The sequence below is a fragment of the Pavona decussata genome, unplaced genomic scaffold, assembly GCF_977016875.1.
Source record: "Pavona decussata unplaced genomic scaffold, jaPavDecu1.1 SCAFFOLD_223, whole genome shotgun sequence".
Lineage (NCBI taxonomy): Eukaryota > Metazoa > Cnidaria > Anthozoa > Scleractinia > Agariciidae > Pavona > Pavona decussata.
In genome coordinates, this window is record NW_028145628.1 from 1,523,074 (window position 1) to 1,529,343 (window position 6,270).

Consider the following 6,270-nt stretch of genomic DNA (forward strand, 5'->3'; position numbering starts at 1 on the left):
GTTTCCAGCACTTCCTGGCACTTATAATTTGATGGATCATTTAATACTACAACTCTTTATCAGTTGATAATATAATTTGGTCTCAAAGAAATGCTTAATCATTGGAAAACAAGTACATGTAATTGAGAGAATTACTGGCTCTTAATGTCCAATCGGACTCAATTCACGCAATCTATTTGTATGAAATAACATAATTATTTATTAAGTTAATCTTCAGCGAACTATTTCCGACAGTTAATTCTGATCATTTTGAACTTGAAACTGGTGTCATGACGACTCCAAAATGTTGTTCGATTTTATCGTTGATTTTTCCTTAATTATGTTGTCGAATTAAATTTAACGCTTAGGAACCAGTTTTTTGATTTGCATAGGTTACATCACATAGTAGACAGGAGCAATCGAAAAGCAGTTACAATGAGAGAAAGAAAGAGAAATGAGTTGTGAAATACATCTCTCTTATTAGATAGTTTTACATATTAAAATACACACAGATATTTTGCGAGTTGCATACCAGTAATGAGCGAAATGTTGGCGTGTATTACATGCACAACCGTTGAATAAGAGATTTATCATTCCACTTCAAAAACATTTTATTTTGGCTTCTCTTTTCTGGGAAGAGTGTTGAAATACACCCGGCATTATCTGTCCATCAGGGCCGGGTTGTTCGAAAGCCGACTAACGCTAATCCACGAGTAGAAGTTAATCGGCGCTTTCATCGCGCTCATTTAATATGGCTTAAAAGCCTAATTTCGAGCTAACTGGTAAAGAAAAGTCTAAGAAAAAACTGAGGGCCAAATCTTTTCGAAGAATCTTTGTTTATTAGCAATTAAATTCGAGTCAAAGTTTGCGTTAATCCAGGATTAGCTTAATCGGGCTTTGAACAACTGGGCCCAGGATATGGCGCATGCGAATGACGTACACATCACAGAAAGCAAGTGAAATGTCTTTAAGGACGGTGCCTACTAATACCGAAGTATTTTTGTGCGGTTTATGACTATGCGGGAAAAGCAGATCTCAGCAAGGCCTATTGGAATCCAAAAAGAAAATTGGGGGTAACCACGCATTTTTCAGAGATAATTAAGCGGTAATATCTCTAAAAAACGCCAAAATATAAAGCAGTGTATGGGATTTTTTCCTAAATTGAAGCTTAATTATCTCTGAAAAATGCATGGTTACCCCCAATTTTCTTTTGAGATACCAAAAGCATTTGGTAAGTTCTGCTTTCTCCGTATAGTTTTAAACCGCGCAAAAATATTCCTGTATTAGAAGGCACCACCCATAGGAAACCCGAGTATCTCGCGATGCGCAGAAGGTATGCGCAGTAACAATAGTAGGCACCGTCCTTAATTTGATTCCATCTGTATTCGCTCTGTTGTAAACCGGTCAGACCGGATCACTACAGTGTATTACGGTCTTATATTTTGCACGTTCTCTTGACCTTGTTTGGTGACATGACGTAATAGTGGAAAAACGAATTTATTTCCTGCTTGGTGCCAACGCGATGCCATAAACAAACTAAGTATGCTTTGAAGTATTATCTTTGTTTAAACAAATATGAATATGTCTGCAGATTAAAAGACAATAAATCCTTATAATAATCAGCCCAATATTGAGTAGGAATAAATACATACAAACTGCTTTTAAAAACGACAACTTTAAGAAAAAAAAACTACATACTTACAAGTTTTCTCTTATAAATCAAGACTTGCCTTGCCAAAACTAGGGTGTACAGTATTATGGTGGAAACCCTAGGGGGTGTATACTGTGAGGATGAAAGGTAGGCCCACAACGAAAGTGAATAGTATTAATATAAAAACTAGGCCAAAAACTACAGTATAATATAAGGATGAAAACTAGCCCAAAATTCAGTGTATAGTATTGGCATGAAAATTAGACCAAAAACCAGAGTGTATAGTATTGGGATGAAAAACAGGTAAAAAAACCTGAGTGTATAGAATAAGGATGAAAATTAGGTCACAAACCAGGGTGTGTAGTATAAGGATGAAAATTAGGCGGAAAAACAAGACTGCATAGTATTGGGTGGAAAATATGGCCGAAATTCATAGTGTATAGTATTAGGATGAAAATTAGGCCATAAACCAGGATGAAAATAAGGGCGAAATTCATAATTAGGCTAAAAACCAAAGTGTATAGAATTAGGATGAAAATTACGCCAAAACCAGAGTATATAACAAGGATGAAAATAAGACCGACATTCATAGTGTTTAGTATTAGGATGAAAATCAGGTCAAACACCATAGTGTATAGAATTAGGATGAAAATAAGGTCAAAAACAAGGGTGTATAGTAAAGAAAGGAAATTAAACCAAGAACCAGAGTGTATAGTATTCAGATGAAAATTAAGTCGAAAACCAGCGTGTAAAGTATTAGGATGAAAATAGATCAACCTTCATAGTTGTATTAAAATGGAAATTAGGCCAAAAAGCAGAGTGTATAGTACTAGTAGTAATCGACTTAGGCCCTTAGGCACCCCACTGGGTTGCATTAATCATGTTAAGATTACAGGAACCTGTAAGTATAGTTGCAAAACATTAGCTTATTTTCTCGGAACAATTGTCAACAGCCGTTAGAAACGTTTTATGCTACCAGTCCCAGGTGTTTATAGGGCATCCTACCAAGGATGCGGCGAATATTTCAGAAAGAAAAGGATCTTGCCTTGTCTTGTACTTTTCGTTTTGTACTTTTCGTAGCGACCACGAGGAACGGGATGAAACGCACGCGGGACGTTAAGATGCTATTGTGACGTTTTTATAATGAACGGTGAAAGAAAAGTTCCCCGGAGATGCATGACATGACCACACTGAAGAAAAGTCTGTGTTTTTTTAAACCATTTTTGCACTTTTTGATATTTATTTTTATATCAATCATATCCGATATACAACCTTTTCTCGATTTCTCGCGCTTGATAACATGCATGCGCACAGAGGTAGATTCTCAGTACAAAAAGCTGTTTTCTCCACACTGAGCAAGGGTTATTTACCCGAAACGCGCGCGTGCGTGTGTGTGTATGTGTGTTTTCTCAAAACATTATTAATCCTTTATAAATCCATTATTAATCATTATTATATCAATCCCATCCGATATACAATCCTATCCGATATACAACCTCTTTTCTCGATTACTCGCGCTTAGGAACATTTACAGCGGTAGGCTGCTGCCGCTGAACATTTACAGCGGTAGGCACAGGGTACGAAACGCGCTGGGCATGATGGACTGTCATATTCATTATGCTATTGTGACGGTGCCATTTTGCACCGACATATTTTCTCGATTTTTTGCGCTAAGGAACACGCGCGCTGGGCATGATGGACAGTATTGGGACGACTCGATTAGGAAGCGTCTCCTTCGTCGACGCAATTAAGATGAAAATTAGCCCAAAATTCATAGTGTATAGTACTAGGATGAAAATTATCCCAAAATTCATAGTGTATAGTACTGGGATGAAAATTATCCCAAAATTCATAGTGTATAGTACTAGGATGAAAATTAGACCAAAACTCATAGTGTACAGTATAAGGATGAAAATTAGGCCAAAATTCATTATTCATGGGAATTAGCGCCCTTTTTATAGAAAAAATGTTCATTGCAATTAAAAACACTGAGTCGCGTTTTCCTCCTTGGACGAACAGTTCCCTGCAAATCGTCTCGCAACAAAATTTCGACGCAAATTGCACGAACAAAATGCCTAGTAAAACATTTCCTGCAACGATTTTTACTTCGTTTTTTTCGTTACCACAAACTGGTGAAAGACGACTGACATAACAGCGCAATTAAAATTGAGCAAGACCCCTTTTCTCAGAGTACCAAAAGCTGCAGAATCTTTCTCAACAAAACTTCTCGATCTTTTCTCCAAACTGGTCAAACTGTAATTCATTTCCAACCAATTACCCTGAGTCGATTCTCCTCCATGAAAAAAAAAAACAGTTTACGAGCTTCCTCGAGAATATCGGATATGGTGCTATTTCCCGGCATCGAAATGAATCTCATACCCCGTCCAGTGAGTTGACCCACACTGAACAAGTTGACAACACTTTCCTTCCGAGAAATGCCAGCCTATCTCGAATTTTTGTGACCTCGGCTTATACTGGTCAGTAGAGGGCGTTCTTCTGCCTTCCGAAGCAGAGCCACAAGAATGTGTCCCATTCTTTTGTCTTAGGCCCGGTTCAGACGCCGAACTTTTCATGAACCGAACCTAATACCTCAAATTAAGTACATGAAAAGTTCGGCGTCTGAGAACGGCTGTTTCGATTTGGAACGGCTCAGCCGTACTTCCCGCCTGGCTCAGCCGGGAATTTTGGCTTAAGGTGGCTTACTACAGTTTTTCCGAGACTTAGTAGCGCGCGCTATGATAGCCCGCCACACGTCAGTATTTGTCGCGAGTGCAAAAATGACGCAAGTAACCTCAAGAAGTAACAAAAACCACTTCAGCACTTGAAAGGCGTCAAATCTCTTTGGTATATCTAGCGATAGTTTCAAAACTCCGTTCAAACATGTAATCAAGCCTAGGGCCAAAAAAATATGGCAAAAAAGTTTGATAAACATTCAGTAAAAGAGCTCTAATTTACGGTACCTTTCTCGCACGCGATACATGGCGTTACATGAGCGCGCGCTTAAATAAAGGGCATGCGCAATTCAATTCTCGTCCGAGGTTGTAAAAACCTGTCTTTGATCGAGTATTGCTGGAAAACTTACCGTACAACTTATGATGAAATTTTCACGGTTGATTTGTTCGGGTGAATCACTTTTGGAGCCAAAATTTTTGAAAAATCTGTAAGACAGATTTTGAGCTATTTTTGATTTCACATTCTCTTAGTTTGTACAAAAACTGTCTTACAGATTTTTATTTTACTTTGCATGAATGTTAAATCAGACCCAATTTCTTATTCCTGAAATTTTTAGGCGGGGTCATACGGGTAGAATTTGAGAAAAACGTGACTTAACCTGCTAGTGCCCAGTCTCTCATTGGATGCTCGGTCGCTCATTTTGGCTATTTGTTGACGTTTAATTGTTCAAATTTCACATAGAATCGTAAAAGACTTAAGCAAACAGTAAATACTGAAGGGAAAAACAGCTTGGAACCTTTTTTAAAAGAGTTAAAAGTTGTGCCCTTATACTCCATTAAAACTGTAGTAAGCGGCTTTGATTCAGTCGTCGAACTTTTCCGGCATGAGCCGAACCTAACGGCATAAATTATTATAACGTATTTCAAATAAAAAAATGAAAAATAAATAAAAAAAAAAAAAACGCTTACATTTCGATTGGTTTTGCTCCAAGTAAATTAAGTTCGGCATCTGAATCAAAAGGCGGGATTTTCGTGATTTGGGCCGACCTTAATTTGAATTAAGTTCGGCTCATGAAAAGTTCGGCGTCTGAACTGGGCCTTAGCTTCTCGATTAAAATTGTTTTCTTTCCTCCCTGCCCATATTCTTTGATCCCTTTTCTTTTCGTTCACAAAATAAACGGAGGGCGTTAAGATGACCCGGCTATGTTCTATACCCAGCTCCACCAGGAAGGACTCGGGTGAGTGAAACTCTCTTAACAGCGTCGATTTTATAATCTCTAAATTCTGAGTTAAGTGCAGCCTGACAACCGTCCGTCTGAAAAAATACAAATGGGCGCGTCTTACGCAGCTTTAGTTGTTCGGCCGGTTAATTTGGCTGGCGACAGAAGCGCTCAGTCGCCAGGGCGCCAAACAGTTGTTAATTCAGTACCACAAACTAACGGCGGTATACAGCTTCGACAAAGATTGTCCAAAAAAGCGTAAGAGCGTACGCGACAATGACGGAATGTAGTCTGGAAAACACCCAATAAATTTCAACAAAAACTCAGAATCCATATTGCCCGCCATCTCAAGTCTTCGCTATACGGTCGAGGCATTATGGATTCTGAGCTTTTGTTGAAATTTATTGGGTATTTCCCAGACTATCTATCGCTTACGCTTTTATGCTTTTTTTGGACAACCCTCGTCGAAATAGCTGTATATGGGTTATTGGTCAAGCGTGAAGGCAAGATGGCTGGATGCCGTCGGAGTTCTATTTTGCGCAAAGAAAGAACTCGGCCAATATCCAACCGTCTAAACCAAACAAGCTTTAATAAATGATTTGTTATATGGCATCAAGAACACCATTTACTTGCGGGAAACAACTCAATTGTGCCCGGACACGGCGTAAATAAAGTCGGTGGGAATAGATGACGTCCGCTTATTAGGCCTTTATGGCTTTCTTGTTTTACTTTCAAAATAAACAACCGC

General features: G+C 38.6%; 1 long non-coding RNA gene across 1 annotated transcript; it reads left to right on the forward strand.

Annotated features, from left to right (window-relative positions):
* The first annotated feature begins 942 nt into the window (after nucleotides 1-942).
* On the forward strand, nucleotides 943-2,686 carry LOC146459069 (uncharacterized). Its single transcript, XR_014858074.1, has 2 exons — nucleotides 943-1,933; nucleotides 1,974-2,686. It is a non-coding gene; the product is annotated as an uncharacterized LOC146459069 (long non-coding RNA).
* The last annotated feature ends 3,584 nt before the right edge of the window (nucleotides 2,687-6,270 follow it).